The 24195-nt window shown below is 42.4% G+C and overlaps 1 protein-coding gene across 2 annotated transcripts in view; it reads left to right on the top strand.

Moving 5' to 3' along the window:
• The first annotated feature begins 5684 nt into the window (after positions 1 to 5684).
• Positions 5685 to 24195, top strand: part of NIM1K (NIM1 serine/threonine protein kinase) — a 47558-nt gene continuing 29047 nt past the window's right edge. Inside the window, exon 1 of one of the 2 annotated variants that reach the window (XM_020783572.3) lies at positions 5685 to 5823. The gene's annotated coding sequence lies outside the window, so the exon portion shown is untranslated. Of the gene's footprint in view, positions 5960 to 24195 lie in introns of both variants that reach the window. The other variant, XM_078384457.1, reaches the window with a different exon arrangement.

The following is a 24195-nucleotide window of genomic DNA, read 5'->3' as shown; positions in this document are numbered from 1 at the left end:
TGCTTACGTTACTGTTTCCTGTGCAGCATTACTGTAATCAGTAGCTTCCCAGTCAGTTCCTCTTTGTTGCACATGATACTGATTTTCTCTCTTCATTTTTTAAAAGAGGCGTTGTATTATTTCAACAACAGTATGAATTAAAGACAGAGAATATGAGGTAGCACTTTTTCTAATTTTAAGTAGATTGTGATATTGGATTTTAAATATCAAAATCTTACCACAGATCTGATACAAGGACAGATGTATAGAAGCCACTGGAATTACTTTAACATTATATTTAATCCAGCTTCTGCCACAAGCAGTTTTGTGTCTGGCACTGTTTTAAGGACTCTGGCTGACTTTTGCTTTGATTACCATTAAAGTCAGAAGCGTATTTTTCCACCAGCATAGTAGGATTTGTGGTATTTAATGGTGTTAATACTGTGCAGAATTAATAACCTTAGATGTGCTGCATCAAGAACTGCATATTCAGGAAAATAATAATAATTGCATGTGATCAAGTCAATTCTGACTTATGGCAACCCTTTTTGGGGTTTTCTAGGTATTGAGTACTCAGAAGTGATTTGTCTTTCCTTTCTTCTGGGGGTAGCATGGGACTAGGCAGCTTGTCCAAGACTACACAGGCAGGTTTTACTCCAAGGAGACACAATGGGAGATCGAACATCTAACTGCTGGCTCTGCAGCCAGAGACTTAAACCATTGAGCTCTTCTGATAGCAATGGCTTATAACTTAAGCAGGTAGAGGACAGCACGGAGCATTTTCAGAAAGTTAGGGCTGGGAGACCTAAACTACAATACAAATGTATCTGAGAAAGGAGGAAGCTACATCCGTGCAAGGCAATATGTTACAATTTAATCTTGCTTTTTTATTAATCTGTTACAGTGGGGTCTTGACTTGAGAACTTAATCCGCATTGGAAGGCGGTTCTCAAGTCAAAAAGTCTGTAAGTCAAGTCTCCATTGACCTACAGTGCATTGAAAACCGATTAATCCCATGACAGGCTGTTTTTGTTCCATTTTGGTTTTTTTCTGGTCTGTAAGTCAAATCTCAGTCTGCGAGTCAAACCTAAATTTTGCGGCCAGAGAAGTCTGTAACTCAAAAAGTCTGTAAGTCAAGCCGTCTGTAAGTCAAGGGTCCACTGTATAACTTTAGGATGTTTATTCCTATTTCTTTCACATTCTACAACTTTCTTGACTAAGAAGGCACATGGCAAGAGTTCAGGTGTTACACAGGAAATGAGCTCAGCTCAGTTCTTTGCTGCAGTTGTAATACTAGAGTTTAATATTTTTCCCCAGGCCCTCATTCTCATAAATATGAGGCACAGGAGTAAGTGTCTCATTCAAAACTTTTTCTGTTATGAATCTAGAGGAAGGTTGTTTCTCTTGAGACGATCATGGGCAGGGTTTTGTTCCATGCCATGAAAGGGTATGAAAACGCAAAGCATTTGTATGCAATTGACCCAATACATTGGTGCAGTAGATAGTTTTAGACCCTGGATTAATTGGTCTTGTAGGTAACAATGGTTTAGATAGAAATGTTCAATATGCATTTCAATTCCCAAGAAAGGAGATGTCAAGGAGTGCAGGACCATTGTTTTAATTTTCCATGAAAACAATGTGATCCTCAAGGTGTTGTAACAAAGGCTTTTACTTTATATGGAGCAAGAAGTGCCTGAAGTTCAAATTGGATTTCAAGAAGGAAGAGGTACTGAAGATCATATGGCAGATATCCACTGGTTACTGGAGTGCACCAAAAAGTTTCAAAAGAAGATCAGTCTGTGCTTTATAGACTACAACAGAGTCTTTGACTGTGTAGTTCATAAGAAACTATAGATTGTTTTGAAAGAAATGGGTATGCCTTAGCACTTGATTGTGAACAAGAAGCTACTGTTAGGACAGATTATGGAGAGACAGAATGGTTTCCTATGGGCAAAGCTGTTAGATAAGGGCGCATTTTATTCCGTTCTCTGTTCAGTCTATATACAGGTATATGTGGAAAACCAGACTAAATTCAGATAAAGGAGGAGTGAAAATTGGTGGAAGAAAATCAGTAACAAGATATGCAGATAACATCATCTTACTGGCAGAAAGCTGCAATGACTTGAAACGACTGTTAGGGAAAGTGAAATAAGAAAGTGACAAAGCAGGATTACAGTTGAACATTAAGAAGACAACAATCATGACTACAAAAGAACGACACAGCTTTAATATTAACAACAAAGACATTAAAATATTGAAAGATTTTGTGTCCCTTGGGTCAATCATCGATCCAAATGGAGACTAGCCAAAAAATCAGAAAACTGAGACCCAGAAAGGTAGCAAAGAAAGAACTAGAAAAGATCATAAAGGGTATTTACCACTGGAGACAAAGATAATCCACATTATCATATTTCCAGTCACCACGTATGGGTGTGAAAAGCTGGACAGTAAAGAAAGCCAACAAGAAAAAAAAATTATTAATTCGAAATATGGTGCTGGAGGAGAGCTAAAGACGTGGGTCTTAGTCCAAATCAAGCCTGAACTGTCAGGAGGCAAAAATATTGAAACTGAGGTTGTCCTACTTCAGGCACATCAGGAGAAGACAAGATTCTCTGGAAAAAAAATGACAGTGCTGGTGAAGGTGGAAGGCAGCAGGAAAAGTGGAAGACTGAATACAAGATAGATTGACTTCCTAAAGGAAGCCAGAGGCTTGAGTTTGCAAGAGCTGAGCAGGGCTGTTGAGGACAGGACATTTTGGAGATTGCTCATTCATGAGGTTGCCATACGTTGAGCACAACTTGACAGGACATCACCACCACCATCAGTTCTGGTCCAAAATATGTATTCTAGGGATGTGCCATTTTGTATTTTAAGCTCACCTAAATCTTGGGAATAAGCACCAATTTGTTACAGAAAAGGGAAAAGTGGTTTAAAAATATTTGAAAATGATGAATTGAACAGCTCTAGGCGTGGACATCTCCAATGAGTCACTGTTGACTATAAAATTAAAGGTTCACAGGAGTGTTCTTCTGAACATTTGGAGAAAGTTGGACAAGTAATGTTAAAGTTTTAACTTACATTTTCAAAAAACCTTCCTAATCACACACTCTGTGATTTTGTTTTGCTACCATTGTTTTTGCTGTTAAGCTAATTCAGTAGTTACTTTCCTAATGCTTACTACTGCTTCCTAAAAAGGAAATTATTCCTGCTGCAAGCTGTTTTTAATTTGAAGTTGATCTGCCCTGTTGTTTAGAAGATACAAGACCTGAAGGACACTTGTTTTACATAGGAAAATGTTCATAAACTCTGGCTGCATATGCTTATTGAAGTATTGCGTAGCAAGTGCCCACACATCTTGCCAGAACTTTAGGAAACTAGTGAGTTACTGAGGTGGATACTTTGGGGGGAAATAGTATACTGTATTGGGATTCAGCCTTACTGCAGGAGTGAATAGCTGAAGAAAAAAAAGAATATGCACAAAGAATAGCCACGGAGGAAAAAGACAGAGTAGTCAATGAGAGAAAGGGAAGGGGAGAGCCACAGAGATTAAGATGGTATAAGAGTTCTTTCCCAACTGGATAAAAAAATCGAAACAATTCTCTGAAGTACATGAACCTGTGATTGACCCAGTCACGGATCAGTCATGGATGGGTAAGGATTTTACATCTATATCTCCTTAGTCCTGGACTAGTATCCTGTTCCGGAATTTGTGTAAGCTTTCCCCTGTTTTTGGAGACCTCCTGTTTTGTAGTCACACATACAAATGGATGTGCAACCAGTGTGATGCTGTGTATGCTGTAAGGAGCCTGCTGGAACATAGGGAATGCTTAGATGATTGTGTAATACAACTGAATACTGGCCCTAATCTTTAATCCCCACACACACCAGACACACAGATGCAGACACACCCTGCCTGTTGGATATGGAACAGAGTATTTTCATGGGCTGCCGTTTACCAGTATGGTGTAGTGCAGCCATTCTCAACCCCCTTTTTTTGTCCATGGCCATAAGAATATGAAGGAAATGTGGGCCAAATTAGGGTTATATACCGGTAAATTGCATAAAGAACTTTATAAGGTGGTGTGCGAAGAATTGGTTTCAGTCTGTGGCCCCGTTCAAATGTGCCAACCCTCCCGGAGGACCATATGGCCCCTGTTGAGAATGGTTGATGTAGTGGATGGTGGTGGACTAGGACTCATGTGACCTGTGTTTCAATCCCTGCTCAGCCATGGAAATTCATGGGGAGGAATGTTGGAACTAGTAAAATAACCCATTAAATATCTCACTTGATTTGAAAACTCTATTAGGGTCTCTGTAAGTTGGTTCTGACTTTATGGTTCGTAACATAAACCTCTTCATGGTACCAGTTCATGTATGTTTTACAAAATGATGCATTGAAAGGAGCTGTCCATGGTTTACTGGTAGAAATAGCAATGCTTGAACAGGGAAAAGATCCTTTAAATTGTTTTGCATGTAATGCTGCTTCAAATATGTTTATTGACTGTTAAAATCAATATTTCCTGCTTAACTTTTACCTAGATATAAACAGGTCTTTGGATCAGGGAAAATTAGGTTCAACTTGTTAAACCCTGGTATGTGCCACCTATTCTTTCTCCTCTACCCTTCTGTTTTCCAGGGTTCAATCCTGATGTGTGAGAAATGATACTGGAAATGCCTTTCTCTCTCTGCCCCACCCACCCCCCAAGCTTTTAAACCACAGTACCCATTATCCCTAAATATAGCTATGTTGGCTCAAACTGCCGGTATTGCAAAACCTCTAGAGCAACCCAGGCCAAGAAAAGCTGTCCTAGAATCTCTGAATGCAAACAAGAGTGTATTTCCCACAGAGATGGGCGTCTGTACCCAGTTGTGATACGGAGAGAAGCTTAGTTTCTTAACTTTGTTTGATTGCTTTTCCAGGAAAACTAGCATACAGTTGTATTTTATTATATTGTAGCATTTGCAGTCCATCCAGAGATCTTTGTAAGTGAGCAGCATAGAAACACTGTTAAGAACTAATATTAATCTGCTTTCCCCAATGAATAACCAGGCACAATAACCCATAAAAAAAGAGACCTGGCATTCCAAAAAAGCATTAGCCATAGCATCTTTAGTAACAACAACAACAAAAACAGAGGGATTTATAACTACTGTAACAACTACAACTTATTTTATTTATTTATTTATTTAACTTATATGCCACCCACTCTACCCAAAGGTCTCTGAGCGGCTTACAACAATTAAAATTCAATTAAAATACAATAAAAGATAAAATGATTAAAATACAATTAAAATTAAAACTTCCATCCACTTTGGCCGTATTAGGACAACATTATCTGAAGAGTCCAGGTTGACCAGAGGCTGTGACCGCCGTTCTGGCCCTCCCGGGAATGGGAATTCCCTCTAAATACAAGTGTATACAGTACAGGGGAATGGATACTAGCGCTCTCCCCATTGAGTAGGGCGGGCAGACAAGGACGCGGCGAAAGCAGCCCCTCTCTCGGCCACACTCGGCGGGTTCCCCCCTCCCCCCGGGCGGGCTGTCATGGAAACGAAGCCACGCTCGCCTCCCCTGGCGGGCTCTCTCCCAGGCCACGCCCTCTCTAGGAGCGGATTGGTCCTCCTGGCCATTGCTTCCCCCCCTCTCCTCTTCTCCCCCCCCCGCGCCCCCCTCGCGCGCCCGGCCGCGGAGCCCTTGCGCGCTCTTGCCTCCCTTGTGGCTGAACTTGCCGACAATGCGTCGGGAGAGAAGGAGCGCCGGGCTGGCTGCGGGTGGGGGGGCCTCCCCCGAAGCGGGAGGAGGCGGCAAGGAGGCGCCCCCTCCTCTCGGCTCCCTCGGAGGAAGGTAAGCGAGGATGGACTTCGAAGAGTTTGTCTCCAATGAGGGGAGACTGGCAGGAGGGGCGCGCCAATCTTTTCCTTCTTTGATCGCGATCAAGTAACTCTTGCTTCCACCTACATTGACTTGGGTTTACTCCCAGGTAGGGGGTCCTCTGTTCCCGGGGGGGGGGCTGTTGGTGGTGTGTGCGCGCGCATGATGATGAGGATAGCGGCGAAGTCTCTTTCTGCAAGCTGAGGCTTCTCAATCTTTTTTTTAACTACAACTCCCATCATCCCTGAACCTTGGCTATGTTGACTGGGAGTGTTGGAAGCTCTAGTCTAAAAAAGTCGGAGAGTCAGCGGGTTGGGGAAGGCTAGCATCTTAGGACTGCAGACGGTGTTTTTATTGATTATATTATATTGGAAGCCGCTCAGAGTGGTCGTATAGACCAGATGGGCGGGATACAAATCAAATAAATAAATAAAATAAATAAGGGCAGCCCTGTCAGTATCCAGAATGAAGCCGCTAATTTTGAGTGTGATGAAGGGGCAGCAAATTATTGGTTATTTGGTTATTATACATTTTCCTGCTAAAGGTGGGGAGAGATAATTGAGGAACTTCCTGCCTTCTCTGACAAAATAACTTTGGCAGGTATAAAGCACTCTACACCTTGGTATACTGGGTGGAGAAGAGGCATGCCAGCCATTTGTTCTTATTACTCCAGGACAGACAGCAAATTGTTTTTGGACAGTTCTGCAAACTCCAAAATAAGAAACAGCTGTGAGTCAGTTTTAAAAAGTTGTGTGCCCAGAGTTATTTTATGTCATTCTTGTAATCCAAGTTGTTTTAATTGTAGTGCGTCTCACAGATAAGACTCATATGAGAGGAACTGTTCCTTGAATTAAGGAACAGGTGGCAAGACTAGTGTGTGTACAAGTCTAGTCTACAAGTATTTACGCTGTAATGAATGGGTCTGTAAGGATGCCAAAGGATATTTTGCTAAGTTGTTGCTGATGTTCAGAAAGCAAATGTCCTGAGAATATAGGAGAAGGTCCATGTACCAGGGGGTGTTGGAAACAACTTACAGACACAAACCTGGGTTTGCTACAGAGTGTGCCCTCATCTCTCTGGGGAGGTTGATGCTTCCTACAGAAAATATAGTAGCCAGGGCTAGACGGTGTTAGCAAGAAAGCTAAGGGAGGATGATATACTGTACCTGTATCTTGGGGCTCTGTCAGCTTTCCTAAAGATAGGCACTTGGAAGTTTAAAGACGTACATGTGCATAGTCTCTGCCATTCATAGGGCATGTATACTGGTGTGTATTAAAAAAATTGCATAGCATGCAGCTGGCCACTGAGGAGGGTATTTGAGTGATGCAAGGCTTTCTGGTACATCCACTGCCTTTGGGGAGAAGGGGAACCTAAGATATCTTGCCTATATATTTTATGAAATTGCTGAACATCTTTGTGAGGAAATTGGTGTTATTCCTCCTCCTACCATTCCTCCTGCTACAAAAATAGCATATTCTGAGCCTTTCCTGAGGCTTTCAAAGGTTGCTTATTACATCTTCTCCCCTCCATTGAATATATTGTTGGGCTCATTGCATTATGTGAAACCATTGCCTTGAACCATGTGGCATAAAGTTCTTAATAAATACCCAAGCCAACAAGAGATAAACATGTAGAAAAGCAAGCTTCTGTAAACATTTGAATGGCATAAATGTTATCTGAATGTTATTTATTTTTCCATAAGTGGTACAAAAAATCACACCCTGCTGAGGTGTGGAAATATAGCCATCCCCAAAGTGGGAGAAGGATCTGCAGTGTTGTGGCATTATGCATGTACTGCTGAATAGCAGTGCACATTAAGTATTCAGGACTCTTATAGCTGGCCCCACTCTCTGTAAGGGAAGGGGTTCTTTTGTGCACAGTAGAATATGTGTGTAGCACATTGCTGCCTATGATCACTTTCGTTGGGGTTAAGTGACATTCCTTTATCATAGAATCATAGAAAAGTGAAGTTGGAAGGAGCCTACAAGGTCATCAAGTCCAACCCCCTGCTCAGTGGAGGAATACAATCAAAGCATAACTGCCAGGTGATCTAAGCTTTTATTATCTAAGTGATTATTATATTATATTCTCTAATAGCATTCAGTTATTCATTCCAGCCTAAAGACTCTAAAGTATAATTTGCATTTTCTGTATATATATTTGCATGTACATAGTTCTGTGCATGTGTAGGTATATTGTATATTATCGGGACAGAATGGATTTAAAGTACATCAATTTAAATCACAATTTCAAAAAAATCTGATTAGTGTTCATTCAGTCATTCTGATTTTAAAAATCATTTATTTTTATCCACCCTGCTTATTATATATGTAATCTGCTGCTTGTCAGCCTTGTTTTTGATTATAAGTCTTGTGCAGTACAGTGGTGCCTCGCTAAACAGTTACCCCGCATGACAGTTTTTTTGCTAGACATTGACTTTTTGCGATTGCTATAGCGATTCGCAAAACAGTGATTCCTATGGGGGAATTTCACTGGACAATGTTTGGTCCCTGCTTCGCAAACCGATTTTTGCTAGACGATGATTAGCTTTTTGCTAGACGATGATTTCGCTAAACAGCTATTTCAGTGGAACGGATTATCATCGTCTAGCGAGGCACCACTGTATTTATAAACTAATGCATTCACACCCTGTGATCTGTGAGCCTAATCAAACTTCACACAAAGACCTTTTTCTCTGTTTACTTTTTTTTACTTCGCTGTACAGAGAAGATGATTCATTATAGCTTTTTCACATCCATTTTTTTATTTTTGCAGACACCACCCTATCACCTTGATTAAAATATTCATTTAGTTCCAGAAGTCTGTGAAAGCAGGGCTCCTGCCAGGCGCACTCAGGAAGAGAAAGTTCTAAATCGAGGATCAGCACTGCAAGTATTTTTCTGGCCTCTGGAGTACCCACTTTTTGGGCTCCCCACTTTATTCTCACGACAGCCCTACGATGTAGGTCAGGTAAAGAGATCCCAGCAAGTTTCATAGCCGAGTGGAAGATGGAGAATCATGCTCCGGGGGATATGGTTCTCCTTGAAGCCAAAGTGCATGGCCCCGTGCGCCTTGTTTTGATACAATTGTAGTTGTAAAATGAGGGGTTAACCCCCTCCCCTTTTGGTGCTATACAGTGAGGAGGGCAAGACCATGTGGTTGGCAGTGAATCTGGAAGGGAAATTTGCCCCTTGGATCTTCCAAAGTTGCCCGTCGTTGTTCTAGAGAGTAGAAAGTCAGCTGTCACTGTGTTTGTCAAATTAGTCCTCCCCAGTTTACATAACCCTGGATAATGGCAGTCCTTTCCCTTCTGTCCAGCTGTCTCCCTATCCAGGCAACCCATCAGGACATCTTTATAAACTGGCCAGTCTAAAGCTTTGTTTGGAAACACAACCCAATCCTGTCCTCACTTTAAAAAGCTGAACAGAATAAAGTACCACCTGGTTACAGTATTTTTTATTTTTATTAGATAATACCTAATTTACCTGACCTGAACTCATCCAAGTAGCTCCTATGAGCCAGGACACAAGCTACTGAGTTTTTTCTTGGGCTCCCAGTCTGCAGTGATTGCTCCCTTTCTGTTCTTTCTTCTGTAGACAATATCTGCCCTTGACCCTTGTAAGAGTTTGCTGGCCAAACTATGCTGGTACCTTGGGATTTCCTTGGTTTTCTGGTTGTTCCTTGTATGAGTCGGTTTTTACCTTAGCTCTTGCCTTTTTGACTTTAATGCTGAATATATGCTGCCTAGACCAGCGCTTTCCATTCATGCATCCACCACCTTGTTGACCGTTCTACTCTGACAGAGCTTGTGCTATTAATGTTTTCTGAATCCATGCATCTCAGAGTTATTACCTATACAGTGCTGAACATGAAGACAGCCAGGCTGAATCAGACTCAAGACCTTATTTATTCATGACATATACATCCCTGCTGTTGATCCAGAGAGGGGTCACCCAGTATGTTTCATGGCCAAATGGGCATTAGAACCCAGATCTCCTGAGCAGCACTTTAAACACTACATATCACAGGCCTGCCTTGACCTTAGGTGTATTAAGGCAGTGGTCCCCAACCTTGGGCCTCCAGATGTTCTTGGACTTCAGCTCCCAGAAATCCTGGCCATCAGAGGTGATGGTGAAGGCTTCTGGGAGTTGAAGTCCAAGAACATCTGGAAGCCCAAGGTTGGAGACCACAGTATTAGGGTGTCCTGCCTCTGATAACTTCAGTTCATTTGCTTGTCATAAGGATAGGGCTGCCCCACAACTAAAGTGCTGGTAGTAGGTTAGGGGGCTGATGCACCAGCCAAGGGCCTGGAGCATGAACACCACTGTGCCTCCTGGGAGGGAAACTAGCCAAGATCATCCAGAACATGGGTGGCAGATGGGATTATTGTGCCATGAACAGTCCCAAAGTGTCATTGGAAAAATGGACTGGTAAACCAATTATGAGTAATTTATGCTTAAAAAACCTTGGGTGACCCTTTGGTCAGTTCTGATTTACAGCAAAACAAACAGACCAAAAACCTTAAAAAAGCCTTGGGAGGTTTGTTTGTTTTGTTGTAAATCAGAGCTGACCGGAGGTCATCTAATCACCTGGCAGATATGCTTTGATTGTATTCCTGCATTGAGCAGGCGGTTGGATTTGATGGCCTTGTAGGCCCCTTCCAACTTCACTCTTCTATGATTCTTCTTCTTATTATTATTAGGGGGAGGATTTCTATGACATGTCATTCCCCCCCCCCCGGGCAACCTATGTTTCAGTTTATGGGTGGCTTTGAACATGTTTATGAGTAATGTGGTGAGAAAGGCTAGATTATTCATAAACATGTTTGTGCTTGCTTATGGGTTCAAAACTGTTAAGTTGCAGAGAAAATGTGAAATGTCACAGAAATCATCCCATTATTACCCCAGGACATGGTAGTACTGGAAGAAAAGAGGATGCTGAATTTTTCCAACCAGCTCCCAGCACCCTCCACATGTATACCACACAGAGAAAACAACTGGGCTGGTAGCTGAACTTTACTTTACAGTGAGAGGATATGAGCCTGAAAGGAACAGGCTAAGATAAGGGGTATGAGGCGGGATATATCACACCTATGCCTGTTTATTTTCAACGCATTGAATCTGTCTGCTTCCCAAGGCAGCTGTTTCGCTATAGCTCCTGGTTAGGACTGCCCTGTATAAGGAGTGTATAATCTTCTCTCTCTTGGAAAGAGAGATTTATATTGTGCACTGTGGTATATAAATATCCATTGTAGGTGTGAGGAGATTTTGGAAAGAACTCACTATGTGCTGTTGTGAAGCGGATAGCTCTCAAAGGAAAATGTCATTCAGATACCTTTCTTCATCCAGATATCACCCGTTTGTTTATGGATGTGGTCTTGTAATGAGTAATTCACCCCATAATGAACACGAGCATCTTTTGTTACCCAGGTGCTTGATGCAAATAACAATAATAACATTCATTTGCTTGGCTTTGTTGATAAATGTATACCCAGCTAGGGCTGCATGAAAGCAGCTCTGTTCTGAGGGGGATTAATAGGATACATTTTCTGTTCGTTGTCCTGACAACTGTGACTCCACACAGCAGTTTGTTAATCCAAGCAGATTGATCTAATTTCAAGATTAGCTCATCAGTACCAAGCAACAAGGGGAATAAAACCCCCTTTGGGACCAATGCCATGGGATTAATTAGAAGAAACACGTCCCCATATTGCTGTAATACTGACTTGCTCCAATCTTGCACCAAACCGTAGTTGAGAACAAAGTTCCTGACAGTTTGCAACTCCGGGGAGCAGTTTAAACATGACATCTGAACTAGGCTGTTATATTCCAGTTGATGCATCAACCATGCAGTGCCATCAAACTGTGTTTGTAATTTTGTGGAGCTCCTTGCAAGCTTGATGAAAGTTCTTAGTAATAGCAGATAAGATCATTTATAGGCTGAATAGCTCAGTGGCTTTAGGTCTCTAGCTGTGGAGCCACAGGTTGGGAGTTCAATTCCCCACTATGGCTTCTTGAGAGGGTCTGGACTCGATAATCCACAGGGTCCCTTCCAGCTCTGCAGTTCAAAGGTGGTGGTGGTGGTTGTTATTATTATCAGTTTACTCACTTCTTCTCATCACCTGCTGTAATATCTAACTACAGGAGTAATAAATAAATGATTGTACATATTGCATGTCTTTGAGTTTTCTACTATCTATAAAGATTTCACAACATGCAAAAGATTTCTTGGAGGAAATTTTAAACCCATTGATCTAAATTGATTTAAGTAGAGTTCAAGAAGAGAGGGTGATGGATGATTTGTAAACCCAATAAATGTGGTGAAACGCTATAAATGCTCAACTATCCAACAAACACTCAACTATCCAACAAACAACAACAGAGCATGGACAGAGTTCCTACTCCAGTCCTCTGGAGATGCTGGCCACAAAGACTGGCGAAACGTCAGGAAGAACAACCTTCAGAACATGGCCAAAGAACCTGACAAACCCACAACAACCATCAATAAAGAAATCTTATCTGCTATTAATTTTAACACATGCTTCCTGAAGCCAGGAAGTTTCTTTTTCTTTTCAATGTGGCCAGAATCTTGTCAGTTATATGTTTATTAAGTGATATTGCCTAACTCACTGTGATGAATTGCCACTAATAGACAAGATGCCAGTCATGTTGCTTGACACTCACTTCATAAAATGCCCAGTGCCTCATTAGTTAGAGACAATTTGCCATGGTGACTTATACATTTTAACTAAACATGTGTAAATCACCATCAGATTTCTGGCAGGTGAATCAGTGTCAGACAAAATGAGGGATCTGGCAAAATATGGGGGTGAGTGGTGGATAGTGTTTCCCAGCATGCTTGCCGAATATTTGGTGTTAATTGGTCATGTGTTATGCTACAGTCCCATCACCTTGAACATTTCAAATCTTGTTCAATTTTGGAAGTTATGCAGAGGCAGACCTTGTTGGTGCTTGGAATGAGCTTAAACTGGGGTTTACAGGAAAGATGAAATATGACTGGGAAAGAATCCTGGAACAAATAACTACCAGTCAGAATTGGCAATAATGAATTACATGGGCCTGTGTCCTCAGTCAGTTTACAGCAACTTCCTTTCTTCCTATGATGCTCACCATCTGGCCTATGGCAACTCGTAAGTCATAAAGCTGATCTCACTTTTCTACAAAATGAAGTTGCATTTCTGTGCTGAAGATAAGGGGTTAGCTTTGACTGTTCACTGATAGGTTCCAGGGTTCCCTTCTCAATGCCAGTCTTCTTTTATAGCTAGGGACTGCCCCCATCTATTGCCCTATCATGGTTAGTTTAATAAGAAATATTTGATATGGACCGTATTTTTCTGTGTATAAGACTATACTTTTGTCTGCAATCTTTAGACTAAAAATTGGGGATTGTCTTATACACGGAAGTAAGCTGAGGAGAAAAAAACCAAGTGGAGGGGAAAGCAGGGATCAAAGTGATCCAGGATCGCTTTCATCCCTGCTTTTCCCTCTGCTTGCTAAGTCCCGTGGCTGTATAGGGGGGAAAGGGATCAAAATGATTGTGTAGTCGTGGAATTGCTTTGATCCCTTTCCCCCTCCTTTTGCTAAGTCACGCGGGGCTTAGCACAAAGGGAGAAAGCAGGGATCAAAGCCATCCTGCAGCACTTTGATCCTTTTTATCCTACATTTGCTAAGCTTCACTTAGATTTCTTAATTTGGGGTTAGAAAAGGGGGGGGCATCTTATACATGGGGGCATCTTATACATGGAAAAATATGGTAGCTGGATTCATAAGTGTATCTTATTCCTGACATAAGCGTATAAGATAATAATGCTGGAAAAGTTGAAGACAGGAGGAAAAGAGGAAGACCAAATATGAGATGGATTGATTCCATAAAGGAAGCCATGGCCTTGAGTTTACAAGAGCTGAGTAGGGCAATTGAGGATAGGATATTTTGGAGGTCATTCATTCTTATAGTGTTGCCATAAGTTAGAGGCAACCTGATGGCACACAACAAGAATAAAAAAAGCAAAGTGTGCTGCTTATATATGCCCCATAGCACTTTAATCACTCTCTGGGCAGCTTACAAGTTAATTATGCAGGCTACACATTGCCCCTCCCCCCAGCCAGCTGGGTACTCATTTTACTGACTGGAAGGCTGAGTGAACCTTGAGCCAACTACCTGGGACTGAAGCCCTGGTCAGTTTTGGCCGCATTACAGCCGTTTAACTACCGCACCACGAGGTTCAATTCCAATGTCATTGTTTTATAAACTTTGCATATATTGAACAATTATTGTTCAGCAATAAGGAAATTTCTTTGAAACCTGCTGTACTAAATTAAATTCAATGTATTTGGCAAATATAAATAAAATATGGCAAAAAAGTCATTTGGTAAATGAAGTTGTCATTTGGTGAATAGGATTGTGAAGGAGAAGTAGGCAAGGTGGAATGTGACAGGAGTGCGCCGTCTCCTCAAGTAAAAGAATCAGTGATAGAAGAACGAAGAGAGGGAACAGAAGGGGTGATTGTCAAAGGGGATGAGAGGGATGGAATAAAGACAGAGGTTTGTTTTGGTGGAAGAGGGGAAAGGAAAGGAAGGGGAGGAGCTAACATTGTCGGTATGGGAGGACGATAAAAAGGAGGATGAAGGGGGAGAACATTCAGAATACCCCGTGAAGAGATGAAAGAGGGAAGAGAAGCTGAATACCAGAAAGTGTGCGACTTTTTGCAGGACTTTCCCAGCTTGAAAGTTGGAGAATTTTTGCCGGATCCAGCTCCCAAGAAAGAAGGTATAACTGTGACTGAGACACCGGAATGGGCGATAGTAGTACAGTGGTGCCTCGCATGTGAAAACATCGCTAAACGGAACGGGGAAGCCCATTGGAACGATGTTTAATGCGTTCCAAATGGGCAAAAAACTCACCGTTCAGCGATGTTTCCAGGGTCCGGCAGCCATTTTTGCACCCTCGGTAAGTGAGGGCAGGGCGCAAAAACGCTGCACGTGGCCATTTTGGGGCTTCCGGCGGCCATTTTGGAACCGCCGATCAGCTGTTCCCCCGACATCGCAATGCGAAGATCGGTAAGCGAAACGCTTACCGATCTTCACAATGCGAGTTTTGCCCATAGGGGCCATCGGTATGCGATCGCATTTGCGATCGCAAATACCTCATTGCTATGCGATTCCGTCGTTCTGCGGTGCGCCTGTTAAGCGAGGCACCACTGTATTCCCGAGGGGTCACTCGAGGAGGGCAATTCATCCTGAGGCCACATTCAACCAACCACCCCTCGAGGGAGACTGGGCACGTCACCCGTGCTGTGGCACAATTTGTGCAGTGAGGAACACACCGTTATGGAAGCCAATGGACAGAGAGCGTTTTGGTCGGGCTCCACAGTGAAACAGAAGAATTCATTCTTTAATGTATTATCTAATTCTTACGGTCAGCTACCTGAATTAAGCTGTTTTGAACCCATAGAGGTTGTTGTTGATTCTCTGGATGTTAAGTTTAATAAATCTGTTAAAAGTTCAAAATGAGCCCACTTGGTTATTTCCCGCCCAAGAACAAGAGCTGCCCTTAACTTACTCAGAACCCTATCACAAGGATTTAAAGACCTAAGATAACCTCTAATTTAGATATTATTTCTAATTTGAGACCATTTTCCTGCTCGGGCGAACTCTTCCTTTTATAATTTGCAACGCTCTGTAGGTTCATAAAGGTCTGTTGTAGAAAAGTGTGCATTATGAACCATAGATTAATACCTCCTCGCTCTTTGTTCTCTCTTGAATAATAAAGTCCCAAGATGAGACAAGCAGCTTAATCTCTGGAGCATTAAGTAATTGCTTTCACAGTGGTGCCTTCCAGCTTGCCTTTTGCTGCCCTGCGCACTTGTGAACAAGTGCAGGGTTGTGGGAACTCTCAAAGGGTTATGTGAATTTTTCCAACACTTCTTTCCTGCGGGAGAGGGAAGAGTCTTCACTGTAATCTCACAGAGGAGCACCAACCTTGTAAATGAAGGGCAGGCTATTTGCATGTTAATGCACTAGTGGCGGCTCTGTAGAATTTTACTTACCCTCTCCTCCCCCCCCCACCCATTGGCACTTCAGGTCAATGCATGGCAATCTAATGAATGGCCAAGTCCGCTTAGAACCCAACCGTCCATTCTTTCTCTTTCATGGTGTGGGTTCAGCAATTGCATACCAATGGTAGATTTCTTTATTACATTTCTCTTCCTCTTCCCTGCCTAGTTAAGCTCACAGCACCATTTGAGGCAGAGGGGGGGGTCTGTCAAGGAGACATTTTTCCATTCAGGAATAGGGATTGAATAGCCCTCTGGCTTTAGAGGAATATAGTTATTCAGGCTGCGACTCAAGGATTTGTTTCAATCTGTACATCTCTTAAGGACTACCTGTGCATGTGAATGAGGAGAGATGTTTCTGATGACTGCTTTCCATGACTGACTGGCGGTCACTGCAAAGTTTCCAAAATTTAAGCTAAATGCAGGCAGTTGGATATGATCCAGCTGCCTGCATTTTTAGGCTCTACAGGGGGAGAGCTGGAAATTTGGACTATTATTAAGAACCTCCTTCGCTTCCAAATGTACTATCACACTAATGGCTGAGATAAAAGCAATATTGGCATAATGTGAGAAAGGAATTGTGGAGTAGGAGATCATCCCTCCCTGATTTCAACAAATTGTGGCAAGCAACACTAAGATTCTTAATATGAAACTAGTACTTCATGTGTGTTTGAAATGTACCACTAAAGAACCAAAACTAGGAAGTTCTTGCTTTAAGGATCATACATGAAGCCTCCCCCATGAATATCTATTGAAGTGAAAGGTTTTCTTCGTGTGTATGACTTAAAGTATTCTCCCTCATGGTTTGCTGCAAGAATTTTTATCCTGCTGCTGACATACTGATAAAAATGTATGACATAAATACATTTTTATCCTGCATCTTGCCATACTGAGAAACAGCATTGGTGGCTGCAAAGCTCCTTGTTTCTATAGTCTTTGCTGGCTCTCCATCCCTTTCCATCTCCTCCTCTACTGGAGGCGTCTGTGTTTGAGAAGCAAAGGTTGCAGGCAGATTCCCTCTCCTTCTCCTCCTCCACCTCCTAAGGAGTTCATCTTCCAGAGAAGGAGGAAGTTGTGGGTGCTCTTCTTTAGGGCCCAGCTTCGTTACTCACAGGAGATCTTTCTGTGAGTCAGACGAGTTGCTCAGTATTCATCACTGGATCAGGGCTGGCAGGGGCTTGAAGGCTTTGTTCGTGGGTGCAGCATCTGTTGGAGTGATGAGGTCTCCTGGATTTGGATTTCCCCCTTGATTTCTTGTCAGGTATCATTCATTCCATCCAATACGATGGCTTCTTCTGGCCTCTCCTTACACAGCAAATCTGTTTCTAAGATTTCTTTTGATCTTGTAGGCTTGATCTCATCGCATGTGGGAGTAGGAGGGTTGCATGAGACTCGTTTTCTCTGTTCCTCAGAAATATTGCCTTTCTACTATTTAAGGAGAGGCTTTAGCAACAGCTGTGTCTATTTCTGGATGATTAAAGGGGAGATGCTCCCTCCCTTTTTAAATTGCATCTTTCTCCATGAAATGGGGATTAAAGTAAATTAAAAACACCATCATTCATATGCCTAGTCAAAAGGAAATTCCACATAATTCTATGGATCTTCCTCCCAGTAGATAGAGCACTGCAGCCTTAATTAATTATAAGTACTTGGTCATCAAGGTCTGAACAGGGCTTCTAATGATAAGAACTTTTAGAGGTCATTAATTTGTAGGTAAGGATGGGATATTTATATTTTTTCTGAATGACAACACCTAGAAGTCTGTTGGAAATGCCTCAGCTAGAATTATAGGATCTTTAGCATGAAAAACAAGAGCCATCAAATGTTTTATATAATTTACAGACGGGGCATAAAGGAGAGGGAAAAATCCCTCTATTTCTGATTTCCAATGCAGACAACTGACTGAGAGTCAAGCTCTGTGGTACTGCAAAATGTTAGGGGTATTACAGTTGCCTGACAGGCACTATATCCTGTAAGGAGGGAGCATCATGGACAGGGAATGGAGACCTTTAAACTAAAGAGTGCACACCTGATAGCCTTCAATATTTAATTAGCCTTATATTGCAAGGTTAAAAGTTTTTAAACCAACAGGTAATAAGGCTGACTTGGAACTGGGTAGTGGTCTTCCCGCATCAAGATGGTCATCAGCTTAAGGTTCTACACCAGACACTGCACTGAGGTTCCTCATCTGTCCTAGGAAACAATTTGATCCCTGAGACTGCAAACCATAAAATAATAATTATAATGGGAATTAAAACCTGCATAGCTTTTAACAGCGGTAAACAGGACTCTGAAGCATATATAGAAATAAACACTCTCCAAAGGAATCCAGCCATGTGTAATGGCAGCACATGAATTTGTGGTTCAAGTCAACAGTCTTGTAAGCTTTTATCTGGAATGACATATGCAGAATTGTTTGTTACTTATGCACATGTTTCATTATAGCACCAACAGAAGCTGAAAAGTTGATTTCATCTGGTTAGGCAGCAGCCATCTGCCCATCACTCCTCGTGCCTAGGCACATATCCTGTGGAAGACACCGCAATGTGACAGCAAGGCCAGTTGTTGCTGAAGTGAGTTGGAGGCCCTCAGGGATGCTTGTTCAAAACTCTGGTGTTAGGGTTGTGATCAAATGCTGTACTAAAGTAGTGATTTGGGTAGACTACTGTACAGGCTGCGTGCATCCCCGAGGTTGTATTGAGGGCACCCAGCCCTTTCAAAGAATAATTAGGTGTGGTTTTCTGCTCCTGGAGACATTTAGGAGTGGTGAATTTTGCATAGGGAGTGGTCACAGCCACCTGGTCCCCTCCTCAAAAGAAATTAAAACAGGAACAGGACATCCATTTTTTAAAAAATTTTCATCTAGTGTTACTCATTTCCCAGTATGGCATGGCCCTCGAATGCTGGAAGGAAGATTTTGGCCCTCAGTGCCACTGAACTTGCACATCGCTCTGTGAAACTGTGATTTTGTTAGAATTAGCCTGACTCTTCCTGGCTTTGTGCCTACTACTTTTTCTCTCTGATGCTGATGTGAAAAGAGCAGAAATTAAGAGAAACATCTAGAAAAAAAATCAAAGTTAGTTACTTAGCATTCATTGCAGGTGTTTTGGTGGCAGATACCTAACTCACTGAGCTGACTGGATAACTCTTTGAGTTAGTGGAGCCAGAGGTTGGGAGTTCAATTCCCCCCTATGAGTCCCAAGAGAAGAGCCACGTTCTGTGGCCTTGGTAAGCTAAACAGTCCAAGGATGCCCCCAGAAGAATGGAATGATGAAACACTTCTGAGTACTCTGTACCTAGAAAACCTGCAAAAGGGACACAACTGTGCGTCAAAATTGACTTGACAGCACACCATTATAGATATCCAGTGTGATGTAGTGGATAGAGTAACAAACTAAGTTTCAGGAGGTCTGGGTTGAAAGCCCTGCTCAGTGATGGAAACTCACTGGGGATGTGGAACTGTTAAAACTTAGTTCTGGATTGATGTCACATAACAACAACACATACACAGAAGGGCAGATCTTGCTGAAGAAGATTTTTGCAAAGGATAGCTCTGTCTCCAAAAAGTGAGGGTGAGGGTGAAAGAGGAGAGCGCAAAAAATGGTCTGAAGCTCAACATCAGAAAAACTAAGATTATGGCCACTGGTCCCATCACCTCCTGGCAAATAGAAGAGGAAGATATGGAGGTAGTGACAGATTTTACCTCCTTGGGCTCCATGATCACTACAGATGGTGACAGCAGCCACAAAATTAAAAGACGCCTGCTTCTTGGGAGGAAAGCAATGAGAAACCTAGACAGCATCTTAAAAAGCAGAGACTTCACCTTGCCAACAAAGGTCCGCATGGTCAAAGCTATGGTTTTTCCAGTAGTGATGTATGGAAGTGAGAGCTGGACCATAAAGAAGGCTGACCACCGAAGAATTGATGCTTTTGAATTGCGGTGCTGGAGGAGATTCTTGAGAGTCCCCTGGATTGCAAGAAGATCAAACCTATCCATTCTGAAGAAAATCAATCCTGAGTGCTCACTGGAAGGACAGATCCTGAAGCTGAGGCGCCAATACTTTGGCCATCTCATGAGAAAAGAAGACTCCCTGGAAAAGACCCTGATGTTGGGAAAGTGTGAAGGCAAGAGGAGAAGGGACAACAAAGGATGAGATGGTTGGACAGTGTCACCGAAGCAACCAAGATGAATTTGACCCAACTCCGGGAGGCAGTGGAAGACAGGAGGGCCTGGTGTGCTCTGGTCCATGGGGTCACGAAGAGTCGGACATGACTTAATGACTAAACAACAACAACAAGCCCTGTCTCGCTATCCTGTTAGAGTTATTTGAGTATGTCAGCAGCCATGTAGATAAAAATTATCTGGTTGGCATAGTTGGGCTTTCGTAAAGCTTTTGGCAAAGTTCCTCATCACCTTAACAGCTGTGAGTTAAGGGGATGAATCCTCTTAAAGGTTGGTAGCTAGTTATCAAATAGAAGCAGAGAGCCAGTGAGAATAACTGAAGACACCCACCACCACCACCATCATCCCAGTTTGAAGCAGTTTATATACATGTATGGTTTTTTTATTCATCCGCTTCTGCCTGCTTTACACCAAGGATGGGTTTGTTGATCTCATTCTGGATTGGTGGTTGTGGCAAGCACAACTGCAGTTTGCTTTGGGAGGGGGAAAGGAACACATACACAATTACTGGTTGTGTGAAAAGCATTGCATCTAGCTTTTTTCCCCCCCTCGCTCTCTGCTTTGCACTTCCACTTCACTGGTGTTGGATGTTGTTACTGCGAAATTGCACTAGGTCAGAAGGGTGGTGCCTTGGCTTTCTCTGCATCCATCCAACACTTTGGTATAAAGAGGCAGGATTGGCAGGCTTCCCAGTGGCAGATTACATCTGCTCTTTTGTGTTTCTGGCCTGTAATGACCTGGAGCCCTCTGGACTTCTATGTGCTTGTTCAGCAGTATAATGTAAGTGACAACTTGCCTGACTATCTTCAACCAGCCTCACAACCTGCATAAAAGGAAAACTAACAAGGACATAGAAAGTAATGAATTCAGAGTTTGTTTTATTGCTTTCCAGCAGAAACAGTATTTAACACTGTAATTTAAAACAGAATTTCCCTGTTCTCATATTTCTATTCTGAAACAGAAGGGAAGTAGCTTGCAGAATAACAAAGCTTGGGAAGTTCCCTTTTAAAACTATAAATCCTGCAATCCGTTGACCAACCTGGCCATGTATGCCATGCTCACTGGGACTTCTTGTCTTAAACACTAAAATTGCCGAGTTCAGGTTTGTTTATTTGTATGATTATATCCCACCTTTCTCTCCAAAGGGACCCAAGGTTTTAAACAGTATTTAAAAGCTAAAAACAGTAAGTATACAAATATTAAATAGGAATTAAACAAGCATTATATTAAAATGGAAACTAAGATCAATATTAGAACACATTTAAAGCAACAGAGCACAACAGTCCAGTGATATAACCCCACTAGTCATCAGGGCTGAATTGCTGGCAAGCATTACTTTGTGTGAGCACAGGTCTGTATCATCCTATACCTTCTAATGTTTTATTCAAGAAACAGTTGATGCAATGCCAGTACAAAAGGGTCAGGAGAGGAAAAACAATTCTGAGGAAAGTAAAGAAAGAGAAGAGGTGGAAAGTGCATCAGAACCAGGTTCTCCCACTGTAGATCTCTCTTTTTTTAAAGCACAACTGAGTTGGGTATCAGGCAAAAACAAAAGAAAACAAGAGACAAAAGCACTGTGGCACCTTAAAGACTAGCTTGGTATATTTTAATGTTTGCTTTTGTGGGACGAGTCCATTTCCTCGGACATGCAAATTAAAGTCCTGCTGCTCAAAACCTACAGCCCAAAATGGGGCTTAATTACTTGTTCTTAATACACTGCTCAGGTCTTATCTTTCTTTTGTTTCCCATTCTAGTGCCTTCCCGACACCCCATTTCTTGATTTCTTTAATTCATAAAGCAATTTTCCCCCAAGGAACTCAAAGTGGTGTAGATATTATCACCCCCCAAAAATTCCACAACGGGTGGAGTTAGGCTCTGATGAGAGTCAACGACTGGCCCAAACTCACCGAGGAACCTTCCTTGCTTGAATGAGTATTTCAAACCAGTTCTTTCCCCCAGTCCTGTTGCTATTCACTGGCTACTGTATCACTGTGTCCTCACTTTCCTTTGGTTCTCCCTTTAGTCTTTTAATGGATGGAAGGTTAATGCATTCTGTGGGTAAACAAAGGGCAGCCATATAAATACTTGAGTGGAGATGGCTACGAAGGGCCGGTTTGGCTGATGGCTGAATAGGTGTTCTGTGGTTTGGTGCCCCATCCCCTCCAGCAGGCACCCACTCAGAAACAGCATTCCGGCTTCCCTGCCACACCTCTTCAGGTGCTACCTCTGAGTGGGCACCTGCCAGAGGGGATGGGGCACTGAACCATGGAACGCCTGTTTAGCCATTGGCTGAACCAGCAGCTTGTGCCCACCTCTATGGTTTAGTTATTTCAATTAATTCCAAGATAAATACAGTACTCTGTTTATATAGAGTTCTACTAGCCAGACTGGCTTCTAGTTTGCAACTTCTCATTTGGGCACTATTTTCTCTGCAGGTTGAGTGTACTTGCTGTAGGGGTGCAAATCTTCAGTTATGAGCATATCACAAAAAGACAAGACTCACTGGAAAATACAATAATGATGAGAAAAGTTGAAGACAACAGGAAAAGGAGACCAAATATGAGATGTCTTGACTTCATAAAGGAAGCCATGAGTTTGCAAGAGCTGAGCAAGGTTGTTAATGATATGACATTTTGAAAGACACTTATTGATAACCTTCCCACCATTCCGTTCTCTTGTTTCATTGCATTCTCCTCTACTCTCCCCCTCTTCCTACCTTCTTAGCTGGTTGCTGGAGAAAAAGCAGATTAAAGAAACCAGAACTGATCCCTTACATCAGGAGTCCTCAGGCCCTTGACCACAGACTAATACTGGTCCGTGGCCTTTGAAGGACCAGTCTGCCCAGACAGATTTTCAAGGGCTGAAGGAATGCATGTGTGTGCACTCCTGCCCACCCACATGCACACATTCTTGCATGCACGCACCCCGCACACATGCACGGGCGTCTGTCCGCCTCCCGCATGCATGCATGCACCTCTGCCCCCTCCCACATGCATGCCCCCCACGCACGCACACATAGACACACACACACACCCTGTCTGCATGGACAGACGGACGCCTGCCACTACTACCCCAGGCCTTGGGAAAATGGTCTTCAACTAAACCGGTCCCTGGTGTCGAAAAATTGGGACCCACTGCCTTACATGGTGTGTTGAAATCAACCTGAAAGCCCAAGTTATCCATTACTGTTTTCAAACTTTTTCGCAGTTAGGCTGAGATGGATTGCTTCCTGCTAAGGCAGTATAAAGTATATCTTACTTCAAAAACAGTGAGATACATCTATTAGCAAGGATTTTTCCTACACAGTACTGTAGTAAGGGAAACTTTCAGACATACATTTTTCTTTTAAATACTGTCTAATTACTTGTATTTTAAAGCCTTTTATTCTGACGTTTCGTTAATTTGTGGATGTGATTTCTTTTGAAAGTATACAGAGCTTTAAATACACTTGAGTTGAAAAATGGCTTAAAAATACTGGCCAGAAACCTACTGTCCATTTGCACTTGCAGCCCCTAAATCATAGTGGCAAATTGGTACCCGTTTATGAGATTCTAGTTGCATTCCATATTCCAAGATATATCAAATTTCCTTTAAGCAAATGTAAACCAGCACTAGATTTTGAGCCATAAATAAATTTTGTGTTTATAAAAGAAGATTGCTTTGGTTGTATTTTTGCACATATTATTTTTGTCTTTGAAAATCTTGAGCTCCCAAATGTTAGAGGCCCTGGACAAATGCTTAGCCTGCCTGGTGGTAAATCTGCCACTGCATCTGCCTCAGTGCAATGGTTTGTTGTTATGTACTATCAAGTTGCCCCGTCTTATGGCGACCCCACAAAGGAATGATCTAAAAAATGTCCTGCCATCAACAGCCCTGTTCAGCTTTTGTAACTTGAGCCAGTGGTTCTTAACCTTTGTTACTCGGATGCTTTTGAACTGCAACTCCCAGAAACCCCAGTCAGGACAGCTGGTGGTGAAGGCTTCTGGGAGTTGCAGTCCAAAACTCCTGAGTAACCCAAGGTTAAGAACCAGTGACTTGAGCCTTTAGGGAGTCAATCCACCCCATATTTGGTCTCCCTCTTTTCCTGCTG

Source organism: Pogona vitticeps, chromosome 2 (assembly GCF_051106095.1).
Source record: "Pogona vitticeps strain Pit_001003342236 chromosome 2, PviZW2.1, whole genome shotgun sequence".
NCBI classification, from domain to species: domain Eukaryota; kingdom Metazoa; phylum Chordata; class Lepidosauria; order Squamata; family Agamidae; genus Pogona; species Pogona vitticeps.
Note: the sequence above shows the minus strand (reverse complement) of the source record. Positions and strands in the feature narration are given on the sequence as shown.